Here is a 27838-nt window from a genome sequence, read left to right on the forward strand (position 1 = left end):
GAAATTGACTGCCACAATAACACACCAGCGTTTTCAAACTGTAAGGGATAAACAGGTTCTGCCTCCTAAATGGAATAAGAGTGTCCTTTAGCAATTTGTATGCAAAAAAATAATGTTTGGTTTTATTTTTTTATGACTTTTTTTCTCAAGCTCTTTGTGCCTGTTATCACTTGTCTGCCTGCAAGGACAGCATATAACTCAACCAATAAACTAATAACAAAAAAATAGCAATGGGAAATTCACAAAAATGATATCTTTATCATTTTTACTTTTTGAGGTATAGTGAAAATAAATAATATTTATTGAACACTTACCGCAGTTTATATACACCACATTGTTTAAGATGTTTAAACAATCATTGTTATCATGCCCCTCTTACAGAAGAAGTCACTGAGGCTCAGAGATGAAATAAGGTGCCTAGTACACACACACAACTGTTAGGCAGTAAAGCCCAGATAGGAAGCCAGCTTTCCTCACTCTAAAGTCCACATATTCCACAGTCCCAAGTTGCATACATAAAACCTAGCCATATTGTTTGTTAGCAAAATTGCTTTTCCATAAGAGAGAGGAGTCAAATATATCAACGTTTCATTGGGTTCCATGAAGAACAGCATCATGGCTTTGCTGGGCTGCAACATCTGACCATCTTTGAAAACACGCCAAGAATGTGAGGAATTAACTTGACTTTCCGCAATAATTCTGAAGAGAGGGGATACTTATGTCTCAACATGGTCCAATGAGAAATGTTTATTAATATATCCATATTAAAGACCAGGTGGCTGTTTCTTTGTATAGAATTCATGTTACTTCAAACATGCACCAGGCTTTTGTTCTGACGCCCTCCCTTATTATTCAATCCTGTAATCCTCCCGGGGAATAGGGCAAGACTACATTGGACTTGAAGAACCTGTTTCTGGTTCAGAGTCTCCCCAAAGAGGGAGTCTATAATTTCTCCTCAAAGTGGCCCGTACACCAGTCCCCAAATCTACGAAGTAACTGGGACCAGATCCCACACGTTCATTCATCCAACATTTATTGACGGCCTCAGATCCTTTCGGCATAGTGCAAGGCCCATGCTACCAAGACAAATACGATTGCCTTGACCTGGTCTTGGACACCTAACCCAGGCCAGGCCCAGACCCCAGGAACAGCCATGGGAGGCTGCATTGTGCTGTGCCCGCTTCCAGAATTTAGAGATAAAGTTGAGTGTTGTGGCAAAGCGCCCTGCATTTTCTGTTCCAGCTTTCACCAGAGAGAAAATTGCTCTGCCCATTTGGTCTCCCGGTAATTGCCAGAAAGAATGTTAAAGTTTGAAACGACTGTAGAGAGTTGGCTATCACTTCAGTTCAAAGCCCTCCTTTTAGGGATGAGGTTACTGAGGTTCAGAGGGTGGAAAGGTTGTCCAAAGTCTCCTATCGAGGGTGAGGCAAGGCTGGGATTAACACTCAGAGCTCTGGCTCCAGGCTCAACGCAGCTTTCACCGCTGTTGTCTAATTCCCTTGATAATGGGAAAGGCATAAGCCTGGAAGGAAAAGAAGTCAATCTTTGTTTAAAGAAAAATTATGACCCAATGGATAGATGGATCTGCACTTCCTCAAACTACAGTGGCTCATGGTTATGTTGGGCTGATTCTGTGGCCTCGTAACAAAGACACCTAATGCTGCAGCTGCTATGAACATCCTGAATACATCAGACTTTTCCATACTCCGCTCATTATGCCCTGGGTCTGGACTATCCTCCCCCTTTTTCGTCATGGCAAACACTTACTCTTTCAGACCCAATTCCATCACTTCCTTTGTGGAACTGTGGTGGATTGGTTCTGGGTCAAGTTAGGTAAGCTGGAACTGCATTTCCCAGACTCCTCTTCCATAGTAATGTGGTTCCATTGTAATGTTGGCCACAGGAGACATTTTGCACAGTATTTGGAACATAGAAGTGAAGCTACTATGTTTTAATATTTAGAAGGTCGGTGTGAGGCGCCGTGGGCTGCAATGTCTTACGCAGGTTATCCCTGATCTGCTGGCTCACCTGTTGGAGTCGGGCAGCAGCTGAGCCCTCAGCTCCTCCAGTTCCCACCAGATCTCCTCTTGCAGCTCCTCTGAATCCTGGATCAGCATGGAGAACTCTGTGGGGAAGCCAGCTTGTCTTGCCAATCGTTAACATCATCCCCTGGAGGAAGTGAGAGGCAGAAACGGGCTCCAGTTTGTCCTTGCAGGTTGCAGTCTATCCCTGCTTTCCCCACTTCGCGCCCGTTTCTCTTCCGCAACTGCCTGTCCTTCTGACTCTAAGTCCAGCACCAGACTCTGAAGCAACAGCCTCACATTGGCTGATGAGCCCATTCCTACAGCTAGGAGGAATGAGCCCCCATAACGAATCTCTGATTCTATATCATGTGTACTGGTTCTGCTTCTCTGATGGAACTCTAACTGATCAGGAGTCTTCTGTGAATCCCTCAGAATCAATCATTTCCTGGCTGTGCACTCCTATTAAAGTACGCAACACACCAAGCTGCCCTTTAATGATTGACAAGGCTCTCGCTCCCATTAACGCAGATAGCTGACAGGAATTGCGTGCTTACTTTGTGCCAGGCACTATTTTGAGCGCTCATTCAATCCCTACAACAACTTAGTGAGGTAAATGTTGTTATTATTATCTCCATTTTATAGATGAGCCAACCGGGACCAGAAAAGTTAAGTGATCTGCCCATGCTTTCACAGCTAGGAAGGGGAAGACCCAGGATTCAAAACCAGGCATCCTGGTCCAGAGCCAGCACCCTGACCCTCCCTGCGGGGAGCTCTTCAAGGAGCAAGTTTCATCCATCACTACACCCTGACACTCAAATGAGTGAGTGAATGAATGATCCATCTACTTCATCTGGGGAGAAAATAACATTTCTACAAAGTTGACAGAGAGTTGATGAAAATGGAAGTTCTAGGGCCTAGGATACTATTGTACCAAATTTTGTACCTATTGTACCAGACTGGAAGGTAAGATTATAAATGGCCCATAGTAGTCAGAGTTTTGTTAGTGGACAAGAGAGCTGCTTACACACCAAGTGTGCATTGCCTGGAAGCCATCAGCATGCTCTCTGGGAGCAGTAAATACTGACAGGGCAGCGTGGCACCAGAGGAGCCTGCTCTTCTCCCCAGCCTGGGCAGACGCCCCACCCTGGGTGGAGCCCTCTCTGCCCTGTGACTGTCCCTGAGTGGAGGTCTGAGCCTGGCTGGAGGGAAGCATTCCTACCCAGGTGCCAGGCATACAATTAGTGTTTAACAGTTCGCTTTTTATATGTACCGATGAAATATGACCTCAAAACTATCTTTTTGTATGTAGTAAACATGGACTGGGACACATATTTAATTTGCAATGTGGTTGTCGATTTCTAGGTATCAAACTAGAATAAAGAGTCAAGTTTCGATTTCAGACTGAAGTATCTTGGGCAGTAGAGTCTGCTGCTCGATATGAAATTGGGCCTTCCCTACCCCCTACCCAGAAGGGAGACAGGGAAATTCATGGCCTCTACCCTGTGTTTGACACACCAAAAATGTTTTTAAAACAGAAGCAAAAAGTAGAAAAGGAATTAAAATATGTAGGAAAAAAATGTAAGTTAAAAATGTGGTTACTGCTTTGGTGGCCCAGGGTTTCGCCGGTTCGGGTCCTGGGCGCGGACATGGCATGGCTCATCAGGCCATGTTGAAGCGGCATCCTACATGCCACAACTAGAAGGACCCACAACTAAAATATACAACTATGTACTGGGGGGATTTGGGGAGAAAAGCAAAAAAAAAAAAAAAAAAAACAAGAAGAAGAAAATTAACTTGTAATCACATCATGCAAAGGTAATATGATGGTGTTAATATCCTTCCAGTCTTTTCCCTATGGACATATATACACATTGTCCATAGCACTGTTGTAACCCACTATGATATATTGTGAATTTATTATCATGCCGCTATGCAACAAGTACATGCTTTCAAACAGCTTCTAGTGTGTGTGAGGCACAGTGAGACGCAATTGTGAGCAAAGCATGACCCAGTCCTCAGGGAGCTTACAGACCAAATTGGAAGAGAAGGAAAGAACACAGGCTTTCTGAGCCCTGGTCTAGTGCCCTTTCTCCTGGTTTATTCTCATTACTAGGTAAATCTTGACATCCTAGCATTCTTTTATTTTTTTTACTTTTTTTTCACAATCTCAGTAGTTGTAAATCAGTTTTCTTAAACTTGTCTTCAGGTCACAGTGTCCTTTGATCCGTCAGTAATCCAGACTTTTAAATCATAGTGCCTTTTATGTTCAGGGAGCCCCTATATGACATGGCAGAGCACAGTTCCCGGAAGTTGTAGAAGCAAATCTTGCCTATAGCAGGTGCTGCCAGCAGTACGACAAGTAAAAATGATCCTGGCTTGGGGGAATACAGGCCCTTCTTGTTCCTGCAGCATCCCTCTGGCAAGGGAAGGACTCTTGCCACTTCACAGAGGATTTTGTGCTTCTTAACACCTACCATGAAGCACTGAGGCAGGATTTCAATCAGCCAACATTGGATCAGGGGCCATTTCAGGCAGGGAACACCATGAGCCAAAGCAAAAAGACTGGAAAATCCAAGGTGTTCACAAAGATCTGGGAGTAGTCATGTGTGGCCGCAGCAGAACTGAAGCATGGGTCTGACCCAGGCAGACTCCTGTGAGTTGGGTCAAGCTCTTCAGAAGGGGAAGCTGAGGCACAGAGACAGGGAGTGATGTGACTGAGGCCCAGCCTAGTAGACACAGAGCAGGGCCAGCATGAAGCCCGGCCTTGTGATCCCAGCACAGGGCTCTTTCTACTCTTCCTGACCTCCACTGAAGGCATGGCTGACATGGCTAAAGAACCTGAACAGATCAAAGGCAGCCCACTACTATCTGCTCTTCTCAAACGTGCACAGACACACACACACATACAACCTTTAAACACGCATGGGAGCACACTCACATAAAAACAGGTAATCCCAACCAAAATATTCCCAGGAATTCTGTAAGGGCTCCACCCCTGGAAGGATCTGCCTCGTCTTGTGGTCCTTTCACTCTTGCTGGAGGCTGATTCATACTTAACTATCATTTGGTCCAGACCACCCACAGCAAGAGACTATTTCTAGGCAAGCCAGAAACCCTTCCACTGGGAGTTTCCAGCTTTTCATCACACACACCCCAGAGGCATGCTGTCCCCAGGCAGGTGGGGTCAAGAGGCTCAGTGTGATGAGTCCTAGACAACAGACTCCCACTGAGCATCTCTGAAGAGCAAGATGCAGGGCTAGATTGTGAAGATTGGGATGATATAAAATTCCAGACAGCACTCTATATACACTAGAATGATATTATCACACTATATATGGATTGTGCTATATGATTCACAGGCATAGTCTCACCTGCGGGAGCCCTGCATGAAGGATGCATTATTAATTACATTTAGCAGACGAAGATATTGAGGTTCAAAGAAGCTTACTGGCTGGGTCTAGATTAGACAGTGAGTAGCACAGCTTGGACCTAAATTCCAGTTCTTTTGATTCCAAAACCTATGTCCCACACTCCCTCCAACATCGACATCAGTATGTTATGATTCTCATTTCTCACTGTGACCCAGGAGGTGAGTTTGGTGAGACTCACTATCTTCATTTGACTGGTGGGGAAACAGGCTCTAAGAAGCAAAGACAGCCACAGTCACCAGGGATCTTCTGGCTTCACGTCTGGTGCTCCTTCCTCTTCACCTGGTCCTTGCTGTGGAATAGCTCCCCAGAAAGCAGGAGATTGTGAGCACAGCAAGAGTGACCAAGATTCAGAGCAGATGGTGAGCTCCCTAAGAGGGCCATAGCCAATGTTTTGGATGCTTCTGGGGGAACCCCAGTCCCTGTCCAGCACGTGAGTTTAATGTATGTTTTGAGGTCATGTCTGCTTCCTCTTAGATGTTGTTGCCTGTGAACCTCCCTCTGGTCTAAGCCAGGAGGCCACTTTCTACTGACCAGGTATAGAGTCCTATCTTAGAATGTCCAACTGTGGTTCAACTGTGTGGTTTCTTTGAAGACAACTGTGAACAGAGCAAGGCAGGGAGGAAGTTGGCAAGGGAGAACAAATGCACCCACTGGCGTTGTCTACTGCCTGTTCTTGGAAAGGCTTGTAGAGCATTTGACACTGGCCCTAGCCTGTTGCTTTCACTTGTATAGAGTGGAGTCACATGTCACACTCCTCCTTTTATAGAGACACCAGTGGAAGGTAACAGTGGGAGATCAGATAGGAAACTATTGCAGAAACCCAAATGGGATATAATGAGGACTTAAAAGTGGCGTTAGGCTCAGGAAGTGGACACAGACTAAAGAAAGACTTAGAGGAAGAATCAGCCAGTATTAGGAATCAGATGGTGGAGAGAAGGAAAGTGATGGAGAGGAGCTTAGGATGACTTCTGGGTTGCTAACTTAGGCATCCAGGTGGGTGACCGTGCCAGGAATAGAGCCAAGGACCACAGAGGAAAGAGAAAGTTTGGGGAGAGTATGATGAGCTTAATTTTTTATTTGCTGAGGGTACATATCTGGAGAACATTCTCATGAAGGTGACAAGAAGGCAAAGTGCTCAGAAGAGAGGTCCTCTGACTCACTCTAAGTATTCATGGACCTTGCCTCATCACCACTACAGACCTAATAAGGTGGGATTTAGGAAGTGAGATTGGGAAAGAGTGGCTCTGTTTATGGAACTCATGGTGAACAAAAGAAGGATCCGGATCAGGAGCAAGTAGGCTTCCCAATTCCCTTACAGCCTATTATTTTGGTGGATTGTTTGGTAGACAGTACCAAGGTCACATTGGAAGTGTCATAATGGAATGACTTGAGCATCTCAAGTTAGAAGGCCTGAATTTGGCATTGTAAATTATTAGCTGTGTGATCTGGGGCAAAACACTTAGCTCTCCTGATCTTCCTTCCCTCTCTGTGAAATGGCTGTCTTATGAACATGCTGTGTAAATTATAACAGATTGTTCAGTAAATTGTCAGTTTAATATGTCATACCAATAAGCCACTAATTTTGTAACTGAAATTAAATGCTTACCAATTTGAGAAGCTAAAGCTTTAAGGAGGAAGTACTAACAGATTGGAAAAACCCTGTGAAATTTTCAGACCAAATTATAGGAAACCCTCAGAGCTCCAGTATCCTGTAGCAACGTCTTTAGGGAAAAGAAGATGCAAGAATGGAAGTCAGGGGTTGTCCCACCAGCCTCTTCACCCCGCCCCCAGATCAGCACCGGCAGTGGTGATGTCTGCATGTGATATAAAGCGGTATACTCTCGCGGTTGCTGTGTTTGCTGCTGTGGCACAGCTCTATGTCATTCCGTATATCCCTGGGTCTCATATAGGGTTTAGCTTGTCATCTTCTTTGGTACCAGCTGCTTAGTATCATTCAACAAGTAATCGCTTCATCACCAACTCTTGAGGCTATAAAAGGGTTATGGAGCATGGACTTCAATTTAACAAAAAAACAATCTCCTTGGACTTTTTAGACGCTATGCTCAACAATCAAGATAGAACACTGAACCAAACAAGCCAGGCCTCTGCCCTCAGGAAGCTGTCACTCTACCAAATTTCAGAGCTGAAAGACTTCTTAGAGACTGTCTTGGTGAACATAATGGGAAAAGAAACATGGCATAACAAGTTAAAGCCAAAATTTGGAGTAATGATTCAGAATCGGTCACTTACAACCTATATCACCTTGGACAAGTTTATGTCGCTGCGAAATGAGAATGATGATAAACCTAAGAACCATTCTCCATATGGTATAGTGTGAAGAGAAAAACTAGGATTCACATTTTAGTTGGCAAAATACCGGACAAAGAGGAGTTTATTATCAGTGAGATATTTTATTTCCAAAAAGAAAAGGAAGGAAGAAATATACTCATTGCTGATGCATATTTTGATAACATAATAAATGCCTATTAAATTCTCTCCTAATTTTTCTATCCCCTCTTGTCTATTCACACTGGTATCCTGTTACCAAAGGATCAGTCAAGATGGTAATATTAATTTGTACAATATGAGCCAACATTCCTCCCAAAAAAGAGGGGATCTATTTTCTGTTGACACATATATTATAAAAACACTCCAAGAAAAATAAAAACACACATGCATTGGACTTGTTTCTCTCATTCTTGTTTTTATTAACAGAATACCTGAGTGGGTCCCCGCAGTCTGAGGCTTCATAAAGCTTCTGCAGTCCAGTCTCCAGCTGAGCCGAGAATTTTGACGTGAAAAGCCTGCAATGATCAAAGAGTGAAAGATGTGTGGAGATAATTAGTGGCTACGGAACAAACAATAACATTTGTGTTCACTCATATCTGAAGTTGGAAGGGAGTAAATTCTTCATGTGGACAAGGAAGAGTGGTTGCTTCATGCAAAAATACTTTTTAAAATACACACATATCAATATATTTTCAATAATTTTCTTCCACGTATCTAAAAAATGAAATCCATGTTTTTCCAATAGATAACTATGCCTGGCTTAGAATATCATAAAGGAGAACATGGATTTCAGTAATCTTAGAGCCATACTACTAAAGTATAATTCTCAATCTTATGCTTACATCTCTGGTTTAGGATTTGAGAAAATGAAATCTATAGGTATTTTGTTAAAAGAAAAGGGCATCACAACTAGAGGCACTCACAACTGGAATATACAACTATGTACTGGGGGGATTTGGGGAGAAGACGAAAAAAAGAAGATTGGCAACAGTTGTTAGCTCAGGTGCCAATCTTTAAAAAAAAAAAAAGGCAAGTAGCGTTTCACGAGCACCCACTATGCATCAGGCACTCTGTGATACATTTCCTTCATACACTGTCTCATTGCCTCACTGATCCTCGGCACCATGCTCTCTCCTGTCTAGACCTTTGGACGAGGGAATCCAAATGCTCAGAACACTTCCTGGATCCTTCTGCTCCCTCAACAGCATCTGCCCCTTGTCAGTCCACTCCTCACCTGGATAACTCTTCTTCTTCAAGATTCAGCCTGGGCCCAAATCCAATATCCAGAATCTCCTCTGTCATGCGTTATCAGAGGGTAACTTTAGACTGAAATCTGTTTTCCTCATTAAAGGGTGAGTTGCACGAGAACAAAGGACGTGTCTCTTTTCATTGTGATGAGCCCAGTGCATATGTGCATTCTTAGCACACAGAATCCCTCCCATGATGTTGGTTGAAGGAACAAGTGAATGAGTTATTGAGTGAGCTAAGTAATATTACACCCCAATTTTCAGATAAGAAGAATGAGACAGAGAGAGGTGGCAAGTGATTACACCATAGTAGATGTGTTTGATCTAGTAGGTCTAGGATTTGAACCAAATAGTTTGACTTGTTCTCTCAGTTCCTACCAGTAAGAACGGGAGAATCCTGAAGTCCTGCTGCCAGTCCTCTCTCTCCTCACTTTGTTGATCTATAGTAAGAAAGCATTACTGAAAAACAAAGGCCTCAAAGCATCTAAGGATGCTCTAGGGTCCAGGGGCTAGCAATTCACCTGGAGCGCAGGAGCACGCAGAACCCCTGCTGAGGACAGAGAACTGAGGTTGATGAAATTTCAGCACAGATTTTCTGAGTCTACTGTGTACTTCATCTGTGCTGTAAGCTGTGGAGGGTTTTATCTCACTAATGTGGAGATGGGCACCAGATACATCCTGGCCCTCAGGCTGCTTACAGGCTCTCCAAGATGACACGCACGTGGGTGAAATAGTCCAAATCAGAAGAGGCAGATAAGTGAAAGAGAAAGGCCCCTGGCCAGAGTCAGAAGGCCCGTCTCTGCCTTTCTCTACCCATGACCTTTGGAGAACCACTTACTTCCCTCTTAGAGTTGGAGTTTCCACACCTGCAAAATTTAGCAAATCGACGAGAATCAGGGCAGTCATCAGGCCAGATCTGACCCTCAGATTTGTTTTTGCCCTGCTCATACGTTTTGGGCTGAATGGTATCTCCTCAAAATTCATGTATTGAAGTCCTAACCCTTAGTATCTCAGAATGTGACCCTATTTGAAGAAGAGGTCTTTACAGAGAGAATCAAGTTAAAATGAGGTCATTAGGGTGGGCTCTAATCCGATAGGACTGGTGTCCTCATTAAACAGATGTGCATCCAGAGAGAATGCCATGTGAACTTGGAGATGGCTGTCTACAAGCCAAGGAGAGTGGCCTGGAGCAGATCCTTCCCTCAGCGCCCTCAGAAGGAAGTGATCCATCAACACCTTGACTTCAGACTTCCAGCCTCCAGAACTGTGAGAGAATCAATTCCTGGCTTAAACAAGCCACCCAGTCTATAATACTTTGTTATGGCAGCCCTAGCAAACTAATACACTGGGGGTTTTTATGTGTTTTGGTTTTTAATTTAAACGCTTTGGGGTTTTCTCCACATTCCTCACCATTCTCTGTTTTCTTCCACCCAGCTGTTGATCCATTTGCTCTGTCAGCTCCAGGAATTTAAGTCTGTCTTCCTGGATGAGACCATCCAAGGGCTCCTTGAGTGCTCAGATTTTGGGACTATCCCATGCAAGTCTTTAAAGACTAAGAAGGAAGGGTCGCATTCCACAAGAAGGTCTATTTCAGGACTTGGTAGACCAGACTGAACACACACACCCCAGCCAGTGGTGTGCTGGTAACTGTTTAATACTTAGCTCTTGACGGGGAGGGAGAGGGGAAGCCCTGATTTGTAGTATTTGCCAATTTCCCACCTTGGCCAATTTCAAGCTTTTGACATGAACTCATTGAAAGAGGAGATGGGAAGGGATGTGTGCCATGGGCTCTGGGAGCTGGTGGGAGTGACTCCAGCACACTCCTGCCACAGCCTTCCAGTGCTCTGCAGTCAGGCACAGAGTTCTCTGCACCTGATGTCTCAATGCCTGGGCTCTTTCAATCGCCTGAGCTGAACACCAGGAAACCAGGGTCCTAGTCCCACCTCTTCTCTTGACTCACTGAGTGAGTTAGCCTCTAGGCCTCAATGACCATTTCATTTCTAAAATGAAAAAGTTTAAACAAATTAGAGACTTATAGATTTGGTAGCTTGGCATCCACGCTGCTGAGAAGGGGAGGGGGTCAAGTAAGCTAGGCTCCCTAACCGCTCTTCCACCAAAGGTATTTTGCCTTTAAATACTTTATTAGTTGGGGATCTAGAGCAGGTTTGTTTAGGGGAAGGAAGGGAGGAGGTGCCACTGCTTAGGAAAAAAGGGGTGACTTCTGAGTTTCCTCTGGCTGAAATGCTTTGTGCTCCTCCACGATTCTAGGTCAGAACTCTCAGGCCCATCCACAGCTTCTAAGAAGGAAGCATGTAAGGGCATGGTTGAGGGAAGAGGAGCCAACAGCCACTTCCAAAGAAAGGAGGGAATGGGAGGGGGGACAGGCCAAAACCACTGGATGGGCCCCAGTGATGCTGACATCTCCTGAACATGTTTCTTCCAGAAGACTCCTCCAACAATTTCTGTGAAGGAAGGAATATCTTTACCCACCCTTGGATGGCATCCAGGTCTGGGGTGGAAGGTGGGAGCTGTTTAACAGCCCACGGTAACACTGCGCAGCAATTAGGGCAAGAAGTGAAGAAGACTGCATCACGCTGAAACTGCCAAGGTGGAATTGAGGTCAAGAGAAGGCAGTGCCTCCAAATTGAATTCAGCCCCCTGCCCCAACTGGACGTCCTCTACCGCTGACTGGGGCATCTCGGGGAACGGGGGTGGATTTCTATCGAGGACAGGCCTTCCTAAAGCTGTGGCCTGTGTAGATCCTGGTGTGCAAGGACAGGGCAAGGGCAAGAGAATGCCAGCACAGAGGACACCATCCTCACTCTGCTTGGGGACCCTCTCTGGTGGCAATGTGGAGGATGGGTTGAGAAGGGATCACTACAGTGACTGTCTAGGTGACAGATCATACACTGTTGCCTCAGTCAGGAACAGTGACAAAGACAGGGTTCGTTCTCAGGGAACGAGGCATTTCACAGGGATTACACCTTCTTGCTCGGACCTCCCTTTTGCGGACACTTGGGCTTCTCCATTGTCCTTCTGGGTTGGCCTCTGGGCTTGGCAGTTCCTCCGACTGAGGGAAAGACAGCCTTTTCTTTTGCATTTCTTTCATGCCATGTTTATACTTGGGCACGAAACAGGACTGAGTAAACGTCCTCCCAGGAACCTCAGGCCGTGGAATGGGAGTCACGACTTCCACGCGGGCTTAATATTCACGTCAAGAAGCAGGACCCCTGAGAGAATTTGGATCTATTAAAAAAAAGTAGCACAGCATCTCTCTGCACACTGGGGCAGAAGAGTTTGTGGAGGCGCTGATGGGATTCTAGTGCAGTCGAGTTTAAGGGCTAGAAGGGGCCATAGCCATTGAACTTGGGTTGAGGAAGTTGTGTTGGCTCCACCTTTAAAGTACACATGCAGAATGTACTCACTTTTCACCCTGCAGCTGTCCCTCCCTGGATTGTTGCAATTGCCTCCTGCTTGGTTTTCCTGCGTCTACCCTTGCGCTCCTCAGCGTAGTCTCAGCTCAGAGGTCAGAATAATCCTTTCAAAGTGTGCATCGAGTCGTTCCACTCCTCTGCTGAAATCCCTGCCTTGGTGTCCCATTTCTCTCCAAGAGAATCCCAAGTCCTCAAAATAGCCTCCAGGGCCCTCCAGGATGGGCTCTGCAGAGCCTCTCTGACCTCACCTCCTTCTGCCCTCCCCAGCCCAGCTCCCTCACGCTGCCCCCGCCACGCCGGCCTCCTCATTGTTCTAGAGGCTGCTCCTGTCCAGGCCTCTGCCCTCCCGGCATACTCTTCCTCAGATGTCTGCTTGGTTAACTCCCTCCTGTCCTTCAAGTGTGCTCGAATCCCATCCTGGTAATTAGGCCCACCGTGAACATTGATATGGCAGCCTGCATGTCCCTCGCCATCACCCCAAACCTGGGACTTCTGCTCCCCCTTATGCTGTTCTACTTTTTCCCCCTAAATCTGAACACTTTCTGTATTAGGTTGTATTAACAGACGCGTTTCATATTTCTTGTGTGGATTAATGTTCCTCTCTGCCTGCTAGCACGTAAGCTCCAAGGGCAGAGATCTTTCTTGTTCACTGAAGTATGCCTGTCTCATGGTGAGCCTGGCTGAATGAAAGAGAAGGTAACTTTTTTTAACATTTTATTTTGAAGTAATTTCAAACATACAGAAGGATTGCAAAACAGTGTGGAGGGTTCAAGTATACCCCTTACAGAGATATGTTTACATTTTAGCACATTTCCTTTGAGAAGGTTTAATGATATTGTACGCATTAACAATGATACAGAATGAAAATTCACATGTTGAAATCCTAGCTCCCCAGGTGACGGTATTAGGAGCTGGGCCTCTGGGAGGTGATTAGGTCATGAGGGAGAAGCTCTCGTGAATGGGATTAGCATCCTTATAAACAAGGTTCCACACAGAGCCATCGCCCTTCCACCATGTGAAGACACAGAGACAAGACGACAGCTGTGAACCAGGACATGGGCCCTGCCCAGAATACTGCCATGCTGGTGCTTTCATCTTGGACTTCCCAGCTGCCAGAAATGTAAGAAACAAATTTCTGTTCCTTACAAGCCACCCAATGTGTGATATTTTGTCATAGCAGCCTGAACAGACCAAAACACATGCGTGGAAACTTCTAGGTTTGCAAAAGCCTTCTTTTTCCATGCATTAGCCTACTGGCCACTCTCCACATCTCCAAGATAGGGCAAGCAAAGACTATTGTACCCATGAACAGATAAGAAGAATGAGGCTCATCAACGTCAGGTGGCAACATGCCCAAAGTCACACCACTGGAAAGAGCAAGAGCAGAGCTGGAAGTGGAGCTGAAGTTTTCTAACTCACTGGAAGGCACCATCTCTTCTGGACAGTGCTGCCCATTTATAGCCTACCTCCATCTCCTCTCCTCTTAGAGTGGTGGCTGCCTGGGCCAAGAGTGACTCTCTGACAAAGTCAAGATGGCAGCTGCCTCATCCAGGCTGGGATGCTCCCTGAACAGCTGTGACAACACTGCAAAGGGTGTGAGTCACCCACATTCTTGTCTTCTCCCTGCATGTGCTCCCTTCACTCAGTGCCTCCGCCCTGTGCCCGCAATGCCAGTGTGGGTGAAGGGCTGCCAGCCTGGCGCTGACCGCAGGGTCCTCAGGCGCCCTCCAGCCTGGTGACTGAGATGCCATCTGGCACCACCACAGCTGCAGGGCCTCCAGCCTGGCCCTGGGAAGCAGGGAGATGGTGTAGGAAGCCAGAGCCTGGCGTAGGTAGGAGAGAGACTTCCCACCTCTGGACCAGGCTCTGTGGCTTCCTCGATGGGACAAGTTAAAGATCCTCTCCAGACCTCAGCTTCCTCAGCTATATAATAGAAGAAATTGTTCTGAGATTGATCATGATTTCTGGATCCTGAGTTGTCTCAGTCTGTGATTCCTATGTTCAAAGAAGAAGCTGCAGGTCTTGATCCCCAAACGGAAAAACTGCCAGGCATGGGGACCCATCAGTAGAGACAAAGGAGGGGCAAGAAATGTCCAAAGGAGAGGGATCTGATGTAGAAGCTACTGTCAGGATTAAATGAGTTAACTATAGCAAGGCGTGTGATCAGTGGTCAAAAAATGTTTGCAATAACAATGATAAGAGACCATCTGCGCTTGCGTCTCCCTCCGTGCCTGCCACCTGCCGAAGCCAGGCCCTCATTTTCTAGCTTCTGAACCTCTTCAGTAGCCTCCAGTGTAGTCTTCTGGTCACCAGTGTCTCCCTTTCCAACCTAATCTGCCCACTGCTGCCCGAGGACTTCCCTTAAAACACTGTCGTGCCGTGCATCCCTCTCCTGCTCAAAACCCTTCAGTGGCCCCTGTAGCCTCCTGAGTTAGGCTCAAATGACTCATCCTGGCAGTCTAGCTCCTCAACAAACAAAGCCCCAACCTGTCTTTCCCTCTACATTCCAACAAGTCCCCCACACCTCTCCAGAGCTTCAGTCAACCTCCTCCTCCCTACCTTCCAGACAGGCACTAGCTGTCCGTCCCGTGCTAAGAGTGATAAGATGGTGTTGTAGTTAAGAGATGGGCTTCTGGGGTCAGAAAACCTGAGTTTCAGTAGCTGTGTGGCCTCAGGTGAGTTGCATAACCTCTCTGAGCTTTAGTTTTCTCACCTGTAAACGAGGATTTAATAACGATACCTCCTACAGGGATGGTTGTGAGGATAAAACAAGTATGGAAAGCCACTGATGGACAGTGCATACTCCATTAATGCTTCTCTTTATTTAATCCTTACACTGAAGATGTCCTCCCCACCCCATGCCTCTCATCTGTTAACGTCTTCCTGCCTGCCAGATGAAACCCTCCCCATTCCTCTCTTCCTCTCACCTCTCGAGGCACTGCCTTCTTTTCCTTTCACAAGGCAGTGACTTGATCAGGTTCATTTTCCTCCCTGATTGTGAAGTCCTGGAGGGCAGGGAAGGACCTGAGTTTCAGAGTTCTCTTTATCTCAGGATCTGGGACAGCACCCAGCATCTAGAAGATCTCAATAAGGATGTGTTGGGTGAAAGAATAAAGAAAGGAGATCGTAGAAGGCTCGATGATAAATAAAGCCATGCAGAAGTGAAGTCTGGAGAAGCAAGCATCCTGATGGCCTGAGGGTCTGATGCAGCTTCCCCATACGGGGCACACAGGCTGGCTGAGCACGGGCTCTGGGTTAGAATTGCTCCCCTTTAATCACTGACCCAGGGATAAAGTCACCCCAGAGCCCAGGTCTGAGTGGCCTTCTCTGTCCAGGGTCCTGTTGTGCTGGAGCAGGTGCAGGGTGTGATGGACAAGCCCTGGACCAGGTGGGGTTGGGTGGGTGGTAGGAGGAGGGGCCATCAGAGAGTGGGCCTCTATTCTATCTTGTCTCTAACTTGCCAAGGTACCTTGAAGGAGTCTCCTCTCCTGGCTTTGAAGGGAAAATTTGGGCTGGATCAGTGGTTCTTACAGTGCATCCCCAGAACAACAACATTGGGGACCCCTGGGAGCTTGTTAGAAATACAGAATATCAGCCCCACCCGGACATACTGACTCAGCAACTCTGGGGAGGGGCCCAGCCATCTGTGTTTTATCTAGCCCTCCAGGAGATCTGAGCCATGCTCAAGTTCGAGAAACACGGGGTTAGATGGATGGGGGCTTCCAAGATTGTTTGCTCTTTTTGTTTGTAATTGCACTGGACTCTGGTTTTTGTTTTGTTTCTCCCAATGAAATCTCAGGCAGATGCCCAGTATGTAAAGTGGATTAAAGCAGAACCTCTCTGGTTGATGGAGGTGCCAGGCCCACCTACTCTGACTCCCCCTCATCGTGCGCACTCAGCTCAGTACGAATCCTGGTCTAGCAGCCCTCCAGCCAGCCAAAGAGCATAGAATTCAGGACTTGCCAAGCCCAGGGCTGCTGGTGGACTGTGCCTCCAGAGAAGGCACCCCTTGCTGGCTCCCTGCTTAGTGCCCCCAGCAGACACTGCTGTGATCCAGGGGGCCTGACAAAGAGTGGAGCCCCAGCCCTTGGAGAGGGCAGCCTTGAGGCCTGGGGGAGCCCCAGGCCAGGAGGGTGGCTGAGGTTCAGTGGCTGATCGATAGGCATCTTTCCTGAGGCTGTCCAGCCAGCCTCTGAGCCACATTTGAGCATGTGAGGCAGGAGCTGCCTTGCGTTATGAGGAGGTGGCAGTCTCACTTCATTTTCACGCCGGCTGCTTTTGGAGACAATATGGCACCGCTCAGATTTTTATATCTTCTCTTTCATGAAGCTCAGCAGATCGTGTGAAGCAGTGAAGAGGCCTGCAGACATACTCATCTGGACCCACAAACTCACTCTCTCTGCTTCTCCCCTCCTGCTACGTGCACCGATGAGTCACTTGAATTTCTTTTTCATTTCTTTCTCTGAGATGAAGATGATGATGAGGGGGAGCTTGCAAGGGGCAGGGAGGTGTTGGGGAAACCCATGGTTAGAGAACTTCACAGAAGAGGCCACAGTGTTGGAGAAGCAGAAGAGAGAATGCTCTGGAGACAGTTATAAAGGGTAGATGACAGCTGGGAGATTCTTTAGGGACAGAGAACCAGAGAGAGGCCAGAGATACTTCCCTGATCTGAGGGAGCATAAGAGGATGAGCCCTTTGCCCTAGAGCAGAGCCCATACCAACAGCAGGGGGTGGGGAGTGGAGGGTGGGCAGTGGGAGTGTGGGAAGAAGAGAGGTAGGTGCTAGGGCACCCCAGTTGGTGTGAAAGTGGCCATCTTCCTGATTCCATCCCAAAATAGGTGTACCTCATGCAGCTGGGCAGAAGGAAATCTCTGTGGTCTGGGGCACCGCCCCAGACAGTTATGTAATGGTGCCATTCTCAGAAGGAGAGGAAGTACCAGGCCATGGGCAGCCACTGAAGTCCTCCCAATGTAGGGAGACCTCTTGGTCCAGGCACTATGAAGCGGGATCCATGTCCCTTCACATCTCTCTGCCTTGATTTCAGCATCTCGAAACAGAGAATAATGACCTTGATTCGCTTCAGAAAAAGCACTTAAAGCAGGCATCATCATATTAGCACCTCCTATTTGTCTAATGTTACAAAGTGCTTCACATCCATGATCTCATCGGATCCTCCAATCAAGCCTGGGCTCCCATGGTCATCCTTGTGAGGAAACTGAGACTCAGAGAAGTTAAGTGCTCGGAGAGCACACAGCACGTCAGTGGTGGCACAGGTTTCCTGATTCCCAGTTCATTGCTTTCTCCTAGATCCTGCTGCTTCCTCATCCGTGAAACACAAAGATCTTTCAAGAGAAAGATTACTCTTAATTGGGCCATTATTGTTGCTTGTTGCTCCAAGTGCTTGCAACCTTAACAAACTATATTATGCTTCCCCCGTTCCTGGAACTCAGACTCTTCCCTCTGTAAAGATGGGCTCTGTGCCTCCTTGGGACAGGCTAGCAGCAGACCTGGCCATGACTTTTGCCCTGTTTATCCCAGAGCCCAGACAGAATTCCTTAGAATTCCATGGGGCTCATTCTATTTTCTATATCTTAATTGGAGTCAGTGGGAAACATTGCTTTCTTGTGGATTCCAGAGAACTTGACTCCACGACTTCAAAGACTTTTCTAACACTGAGATTGTGTGACTTTATAACCCAGAAGGGAAAAACTCAAAGGCGTTCCCAGGGGTGGTGGAATCATTGCATGTGGTTGGAAATCACTGAGTTAAGATCTAGATGAGAAGTGTGTAGGCTCAGGCTCTGGGCAGCTCTGGAGCTGGGGGCCTCTTCCCACATGCTCACGTGGTGTCAGGCCCCTCACCTGTCTCTGAATTCCCTTTTCACTACATTTCTGAAATAGAGGTTGTAACAGCTGTCTGTGAAATGCTTTATGACCAGGCAGCAGGCATTGTACTGTGGCCAAGTATTACTGAACAGATGAGCTTTGTCTGAACCCATCTCCCAAGGCATTCAAGTGTGGAATATTTGGAGGAACACAAAATGCCATTACTGGAAGGGATATTTTGGCTATTAACTAGTCAAACCATCTACTCTTTAAACATATGCTCTATATGCCACTCTCAAGGAGGGATGTTCCAGCCTCTGCTTGAATGCTTCCAATGACAGTAAGCTCACTATTTCAGAAGGCTGCCCATTTCTCTGTTGTACATCTCTGTCAGGAAGCTCTGCCTTGTAATGAATAGGAAGGTGGCTGCTTTTAATTTTCACCTCTTTCCTCTAGTTCTGTCTTCTAGGGACTCCTCAAAGTAATCTGGCTTCTACCCCTACTTCCACCCTTTTTATGTAGGATGCACTTGAAGGTGGCTTCAATGGCCTTTCCTTCAAGGGAGCCCATGGTTGCCATCTGACGAGGTGTGGATGATATGTTCAGAGAAGGTGGGAAAGGTGGCATTGAGACGCTGGGTCCTGCCTTTGTCTCTTCCAGCCCTCAAGGACTAGGGTTGACGCCTTCCCTATACATCCTCATGTCCCTGACTCCAGTAGGTGCATGGCAGCCAGTCCATTTACTATGCAGCTTATCAATCAATCAGAGTGCTATTTATTGTCCCTCTGCATAAGGACACAGTCAAACACTAATATGAAAACTTAAAAAGGAAGGAAGGATTAATTGGCTGAGTGGAGAATGTAATGCTTCTATGATGGTTTCGGCACTGAGGCGGAAAAGAAAGACGCTCACTCTGCCGTGCACACCTGTGGCCCTTGGAAGGGATATTTATCACAGATGGACTGGGCTTCTGTTTAGTCATCTAGGGATTAGAAGCCACTAGTTCCCCCCTGCCATACGCCATCCTCAAGACTGCAGGCTTATACAGAACAGCACTTCAAAACACCAAAAGGGAGGCTATTTATTCTATGCCCGTGGTAAAGAGTTTCTGATAGCACAAACGTCTGACATTCTAGGATTCATTTTGTATTTGAGGAGCAGAGTGGGGAAAGATTAAGGGATTTAAGTCCAAAAGCCTGGGTTTGGGTATGGATTCTCTCTTCTTGGCTATATGATTATCGGGTAAGTCACTTCAACACCGTAAGTCTCAGTTTCTCAACCAGCAAAGTGCAGAAAGAAAAATTCCTCAACTGTGAGTGTGGGGGGTTGTTGTATGTGTGTTATTTTCAGGATTAAATGAGCTAAAGTTTCTTCTGTAAACTGCATTAACTACTGTCAACTTTAGAATGCTCTGCCCAAAAGTCCTTCCCCAGTCGTCCAAGGTATCAAGCTCAAGTTTGCAAGGTGAGAGCTTTTTGTTGCACTCAGTTTTTTGGAAAATTAGATTATATAAATATAAGTTTGAGTCTTTATTAACCAGTCAACATATATTAAAGAGTATAACTCTTAAGTGCTTTTATAAATATTGGGAAATGAAACTCTTGTCTTCCGTTTTAGTTGACATTTTTGTAATATATCACAGACCCAGACTCATATATCTTTGTAGTTTGTACCTCAGGCCATCAGGAAAATATCAAGTTACATTCTAAAGAAATCATACCCAACCTAAGACCTTGGCTTTTTTCCATCCATCCATTCATTCATTCAACGACCACATTTACTAAGTCTTTGCTATGTCTAAAGAGCTTATAGTGTAGGTGGGGATATGAGAGATGCACACACATAACAGCAAGATATGGCAAGATGGAGTAAGTACTACATGATATTTACAAACAAGCTCTTGTGGAAATTCAAGGAGGGAGCAACTAATTCCATCTCCCCGCTGGTAGGAAGAAAGGGAGGGTTTGGTGAAGGCTTTACCTGTTCAAACAAGTAAATTTAAACTAAAACACACATACAGTGATAGAGTGTGGGAATTTGGAGTCCTCATGGGTTTGGTTCCTGGCTTCCCCATTTCCTAGCTGTGTGGCTTTGGGCAGGTCTCTGTCCCTCAGCTTTCTCATAGTAGTACCTGTCTCCTGGGATTGTTGTGAAGGTTAAATGAGATAATACAGAGTCCGGCATGTAGCAAGAGGTCAATGGATGTTAGCTGATATGTTATTATTTTACATAGGAGGCGGAGGCTGAGTAAAAATTTGAAGGATAGCAATGGAGAGCAAGGGTGTTCCAAGCAGAGGGAACAGTCTAGGCAAAGGCCCAGAGAAAGAAAGTTTTCAGAGAAAGATGAGCAGCGCAGTGTGTTTGTACAGAGCAGTGTGTGGGTGATCATGGGAACAGGTAGCGTTGCTTATGGTTGGAGGTATGTCTAAAAAAGTAGGTCACTGATCTTGGAAGGCTAAGAAATCTGATCTTGGTAGATAAGGGGTTTCCAAAGAAGAGTCATGCTCCCAGGAGGGTGTGTAAATCATACTGGAATCTTTATTTATATTTAATTTTATTGACACAAAAGAAGGTAAAAATTCCTATTGCTTCCTATATAGATTGACTATGGAACCCTTGTTGAATCCCTGTGCCAAGTGGCTTTGTGTCACATCTCCAACTAAGGTTATTCTGAGGGAAAGTTGGGGATTCTATGCCCCAGAGAGCCCATTAGGTACCCATACTACCTTTCTCTTTAGCTAGTTTCTTGGATTTAGAGAGTCTTTACCCAGATTTTACTAAATAACCCCTGACAAAAAATGGACAAATCTTCTTAAAAGATTCCTGCAAAGAACCCGTACATTGAGAATAATGATTAAAGCAAACACTAGCAAACAACAAGAAAATGGCAGAGCTGTTTTCTCCTATTCCTGGCTTTCCACTGGCCACGTTTCAGGGGTTAAAGCCAATGATGACCTAATCAGATCTGGCAAGCAGTCGGCCAAAAAAAAGTTCAAAATTCTCAGGAAAAATGCTTGAAATATGGGTTTACATTCACTATTATTAATGATGAACTCCACCTGGAGTGTTGCTTATACTTTGAGATGGTAGGAAAGACAGTATGATGTTATGAACATTACCATACATTTTAAAGTATTCTTTATTTCATATTTATCTCTTCTCTTATAATTTCCATTTTTTATTTTTATAATGGGCATAATTTATTGGCATGACTTTACACACATGCACACACACTTATACATCTATTTGAAGTACAGGCAAATCTTTTTACCGGTGGGGCTACATATTCAGAAAAGTTTGGAGGCTGCTGACTGGGGCCATGGGAAATCACTATTGGAGGCTCTCGAGCAGCAGGAGACTTGATCAGAGCTGAGTTTGGAGTTATAAACTTCATCACATTTTCTCAAGAGAAAAAACAGATTTCACAACGATATTGCACAACGAATACAGGAAGGTGGAGTCTGGAAGAGAGTCATTCAACAGCTTGGCTCTTCCTCTTCCAAAATTGTTGTCCTCTTCCCTACTAAGGTAAACCACAGACCTCCTCGAACCACCAGCAGAAGCCATGTAGGACAGGTTCCCTGAGCCAGGCTTTCTCTGGCTGCCTGCACAGGGAGAAGACTGCCTAGAACATCCTTCAGCTAATTTCCTCTCCTCCGTCATTCTTGCTTTACGAGAAGCCAATTCTAAGACAGTCCTCAGCTTTGACTCACCATTGAGGTGACTGAACTTGTCATCTGACATGAGGGTCCCAGGCTTTCCTACCTGAAGGAGGCAGAATTCCAAAACGGTCAGAGGCCTGGGCTCTGGTGGTCGACAACCTGTGTCCAGCTCTGCTGGGCATTCCTGGACTTACTTTGGCTAATGACTTACTTTCTTTGTGCCAGTTTCCTCGTCTGTAAAATGGTGATGACCATCATACCTGTGCCTTAGTGGTGAGAAGTAAATAAGATAATAAGTGTAAAAGGCAGAGCACAATTCCTGGCATAGAATAAATTCCTAAGGAACGTGAATTCTTGTCATTACAAAGGAATGAACTGGAGCATGATCTGAAGAGCCCCAGGGAAGAAACGGGAAGGAGGCTTCCAGGAATACAGATCCTATAATCTCCTTAAAGCAATAGCCAAACAAAAGTATAGCTCTCTATGGAAGCTGGAAAGCTCAAGGATGCCAGTTAGAGGGGGCTGAGATGGTTGCCTCTGAGTCACCCTCTCTCCTTGACTCATCTGTCACCTCTGTCATCTCTGGCTATTGCCACGGTTTCTCGTGAGAAATTATGAAATAAATGGCCTGTGCAGTAATGCCTGGGTGAATAGGTGAACCCTGGGCATGTGGCCAACTCTCCATGCACTTTAAACATCCTTTGCTTTAGTAGACTCTACATGATTTAATTTCCTTAAAGAAAAAAAAATGCTACTAATCCTGTTCAGGACTACAAATGCAAAGTTAACATTCTGAGGCCTTACAGGACGGGATTTACCGAAAGAAGAAAAGATGTGGTGGGTGGCAGGAGTCAACTCTGCTCACTCAGAGCCACACCCTTTCGTTTCCACATGTAAGCAACAGCCTGGAGGATGAGGACAGGTAAGCGCGGTAATAATTAAGTCATCACACCGTAACTCTGTTCATTTATACTGAGCTACAGAATTTCCAAAGCGTTTTCGTATGGAATGATACCGATGATGATGATGATGATGATAAATTCTTTTACTTGGCCCTTTATCACCTCCTTTCTCTTTCAAGCTCTCAGCAGTTCCTGTGGAAGTACTACGATCCTCATTTTACATGTGACAAAACTGAGGCCCAGAGACTTTGAGGAACCTAATTGCAATAACACACCTGGAAAGCAGTAGTCAGGTGAAAACCCAGGTCTTCAGGCTAAAAGCAATGTCTTGTTTCCCCTCTACTATGGCTGCCTCCCCATTTTGTTCATGTATTCTCCATGAAATACTCCAGATCCCTTTAGTCTGGAGGGAAGCTTCCTTCTCTGTTAGGTCTCTTGTTTTCCCCAGGCAGATCTGGCCATGCCTCTAAGATGGCTGGATCAATTGCTCTGTAAGAGCGTGCGTTACACCATATGGTAATGATATTCTTATGAGTGTCTCTCCCGTGAGACTGTGATCTCCTGAAAAACTGAGATACTCTCTAACTCAGGTGTGTGTGTGCCCAGCACCTAGCTCAGAGCTTGATATTCTTATCGACTGAATGATGAATTAATTAATACCTCCAAACTGAATGTCCTCCATACTCCTTTCTGCCTCTTCTTTTCCTATCTGTCCCTCTAGTTTAGGGCCCAGCTCTCGTGAACCTCTATAGAATCACAGACTCTCAGCCACATTCTTAGAGCATATATATCTTATCTCTTCAGTCTACAGCGTTCTTGAGGGTAAAGATTACATCTGAGAGTCCAATGAGTCCCTCTCGGGATCTAGGCCAGTCCTAGGCAGAGTGTGTGTATGGTGATTGCCTATGCCCGCATTCACATCGTCGCCTGCACTTTCACAAGAGCTGGTGGAACAGGTTGGTGGCAGATCCCAAGGTGCTATGGCAAAGACTTAATTGGCCAGAGACAGAACGGATGGCCAGGAGCCCAGTCTTTACCTGTCTTATCAGTATGCTCCTTTCACAATCACTGAAACTGTGTCTCATGGACACTTTTGCAGATGGGGAATTCTCTGAAGCCAGACAATAGCTCTCTGAAGTGATGAAGCTTCAGGGCGAAAATTATCACTGCAACTTATTTGTGTAAAGAAGATATGTAAGCCAGAGTTCATTTTCAGGAAGGAACAAACGTAAAGGACTCCGTGAACAGGAACATACCAGAAAACTGGGACACTGAGCTAGTTAATTAGTGAGCTGGTAAACTAGTAAGTTAGTTTGCTTCAATGAGGGAGGAAGACTGTGATTAAAAATAAATAAATTAAAAGAAGTAGCAACCAACAATTTCATCAGGTTCCCATCTCTTTTGATCCAATGATTCCACTGTTGGAGATTTATTCTACGAAAATAATTCAAGCCTAGGGAAAGGCATGACAGAAAAGTGGCCAAAGAGGTATTACTGATAATAGAAGTGAATTGGAGATAATGTAAATGTCTCACGATAATTTTGGAATGCTATTACAGATGACAATATATTCACTAAAGTAATATTTTGAAGCCATTCAAATAGGTCATTATAAAGACCACATTGGAATTGCTCATTGTGTGATGCTTATGAAAAAGATTAGAATGCAGAATTATATTTGTGCTGCATGTCCAACACTGTGAGAAAATATGCTTTTTTGGAAAAGACAGGAAAGAATGAAAATAGATGATTTATAAAGATAGTAAGTTTGTGGGTGGCTTTTTATTTCCATAATCATGGTATTATGTTTTTGTATAATATAAAAAATTTTATGTTAATCAGATATTTAAAAGAAAAACACCTAACAAAAGGTGTATTGCACACAGCAATCATTTCAAAGAATCTAAGCATTAAACATGCTCCTTTTCATACCTTCATCTTCAAAGGCAGGTCCAGGCTAGATTTCTTTCACTGGTAACAAGTTGGAAATTGCATACTTGAAAGTCAGAAAGACTTTGGACACATAGCTATAGATATAGTTGCAGATACGGATGTGGATACAGATACGGATATAGATATAATTTCCCTTAAAATATACACCTCATGAGTTCTTTCCTGTATCAAATGCCTCATGCAAAATGAGGCCTGTATAAGAAGAATGGAAAGATTATGAATGTGCAGATTTAAATGCCCTTCAGAATGTATGAGATCTTACAAATCAAGGGAGACTGTGTTTAAGGGATCCAAGTGGGAAAAAGTTCTGATCTTGTTTTCAAATGTTTCCCAGACACCCGGACACCACCTGTCTTTCCCAGGTCTCCTTGTCACTTGGTCCTGGGAGTTAGCCTTGCCAAACATCTAACAATTGGAAAACCCAGACATCTTTGAGCTCACAGAAGATTAGCAGTCTGTGTTCTCAACAAGTATCAAAGTCAACGATAAGAAGGAAATCATCACAACAAAACCAGAAACACTCCTTCCCCAATCTTACAGACCTGGATGTCTGTCTTTCAGGAATCCTATTTCTCTAGCTCTCAGAAAAAAATTCCAGGCCTTTCCTGGAGGGCTCAGAACTAGATTATCCCATTCATCCACTTGTCTCAGACAACAGCAACAGGAATTGTTAATAAAATTATTAAAGCAGTACTTAGATTTAAAAAATGAACCAATACATTTTATGTATCACTTGTAAGCATTGTGATGAATCATGTATTATAAAGTATTACTGTCACAGAAAGTAGTTATGTCTCCATTACGTATGTCGCAATTTTCACAGGCCTTTAGAGTTCTAGTACTCACAATATTTCGTAAGTTTTTTCCAATTTTTTTCAACGCTGGAATGTTATAACAAAAAACTGAATATAGCAGTATATTGCTCAATTTATTCAAATTTCTCTTTAATGGAGACCATACTTTGATCTATAATAGCCAGAAACTAGATTCTACAGCTAGTTTGGGGATTGTTTATATGTGAATCCTCTTTCTCATAATTTTTCTTCTGATTTTATTGGAAAGTCACTTACATTGCATATTTGACATAGTAATTTTCAATTTGGAAAAATCATTTTCTTTGAATAAATGAATAAACTTTAAAAATGACAAAGTCAAACTTTGATCTGTTTGGTTGTAATAGTTTGCAAATGGTATAACCAGCAAGCAACAATTCATGTCAGATAACAGAGGATAGGATAAATTCAAAATTAAATTTATTTTCCTCCAGAGGCCATAATTCAATGTTTCTTTGAAGATCTTCTACTGTTTTGTTTATTTCTTCTAGTGCATTTTATACTTTATTTCTACTAAATCAAATTGCTTTAATAGCGTTCCCCATCACGTGTTCAAGAATGTGTGTCAAGTCAAATAAGATCTATGCTTCTCTGTCTTTGGACAGATCAAAAAAAAAAAGGAATATAATCTTTGAATTGTTCCAAAGGATGTGATTTCAATTAGCAACAGAGGCTTATCTTGTAGCAGCAAATTTAAACTATGAACCATATATAGCACATAGAATGCTTCTGGATTTTTGGGTAAAACCCCAGTTTATATGCTTTTTTCCTTATCATCTGTGTTAGTGTCATTATCACTATAGGCTTGCCTTTGGCAATCTTTCTTTTTAAACCACTTTTTTGAGATATATTTGACACACAAAAAGTTATACATATTTAATGTATACAACTTAATGAATTTGGAGATAAGTATCCACTCACAAAACCATCAGTACAGTCTATGCCACAAACATATCTATCCCCTTCAAAAGTTTCCTTCTGCACTTTTATTTATTTGCTTACTTATTATAATTATTATTATTATCCTTGTGTGTGATAAGAACACAACATAAGATCTACACTTTTTGCAAATTTTTTAGTATACCATGCAGTCTTGTTAACTACAGGCACTGTGCTGTACTGTAGATGTCTAGGACTTGCTCATCTTGTATAGCTGCAACTTTGTACCCTTTGACTAATATCTCCTCATTTCCCCCTCTCTCCAGCCCCTGGCCACCACCATTCTACTCTCTGATTCTATGAGTTTGACTATTTTATACTCCTTATCTAAGTGGCATCACGTCAAAATGGATTACAGACTTAAACATAAGATTTGACCCTACAAAACTCCTAGAAGAAAACATAGGGGAAAAGCTTCTAAGACATTGGCCTTGGCATGATTTCTTGGATAGGACACCAAAAGCACAGTCAACAAAAGCAAGCGGGACTGCATCCTGTGCTTTTTCTATTTCTATTATCATCTAGACTTATTCTCCTTGTCAAGGACCTTAAAAATGTGCTGTCCAATGTAATAGCCAATAGCCACATGTGGATATTTAAATTTAAATCAACTATGATTTAATAAAAACTAAAATAAAAGTTCTTCAGTTGCGCTGGCCACATTTCATATGCTCAATAGCCACGTGCGGCCAGTGACTAATGCTTTGGCAGCACAGATGTGGGACATTTCCATCACAGCGGAAAGTTCTACTAGATAGCACTGATCTAAAGGATTATAAAACAAACTGTTAATTATACTCAAAGTGTACAAAATTTGAATATATTTTCATTAAAAATGTAAATGAAAATAACTGTAAAATAGTAAAAAATTAAAATTCCTTCCTATCTACATTTTCAAAAATTTCTTCAAAAATATTTTACATATCAAAAATTAGTAATTAAAACTAAAAAGGAAACCACAAATAAGTTAAAATTAATAGATATCAACATTTTAAATAAAAATTATTTGTCAAGCTAACTTTTTAGATTTAATTTTTTAAAAATTTAATTAAATCTTCTCTATTTCTTTAAAAAAGTAAACTATTTACAATGCCGGCTTTTAATGCCTACTTACTTGAAAATGTTATGAATCTGTGTCACACTTGTCATATAGATTATATGACAATCTACATCTCTACAAATTTAAGAGTAATATGAATTATTTAATTTTGCAAAATATTCCTCAGCTGACGCATGAAACAGTTGGAAATCCATGCTAATTCAGGAATACCTCCAGAGTCATGAATTAGAACATAAAGA

At 44.0% G+C, this 27838-nt stretch overlaps 1 long non-coding RNA gene across 2 annotated transcripts in view; it reads right to left on the bottom strand.

The window, feature by feature from the left end:
• The window catches only part of LOC102147887 (uncharacterized), a 94785-nt gene that overhangs the window by 56969 nt on the left and 9978 nt on the right, over nucleotides 1-27838 (bottom strand). For both annotated transcript variants that reach the window (XR_011428786.1, XR_288785.4), the window contains exons 3-4: nucleotides 8176-8259; nucleotides 2029-2169 (exon numbers count right to left, since the gene is read on the bottom strand). This is a non-coding gene — a long non-coding RNA (uncharacterized lncRNA). Of the gene's footprint in view, nucleotides 1-2028; nucleotides 2170-8175; nucleotides 8260-27838 lie in introns of those variants that run through there.

Source organism: Equus caballus, chromosome 19 (assembly GCF_041296265.1).
Source record: "Equus caballus isolate H_3958 breed thoroughbred chromosome 19, TB-T2T, whole genome shotgun sequence".
NCBI lineage: Eukaryota > Metazoa > Chordata > Mammalia > Perissodactyla > Equidae > Equus > Equus caballus.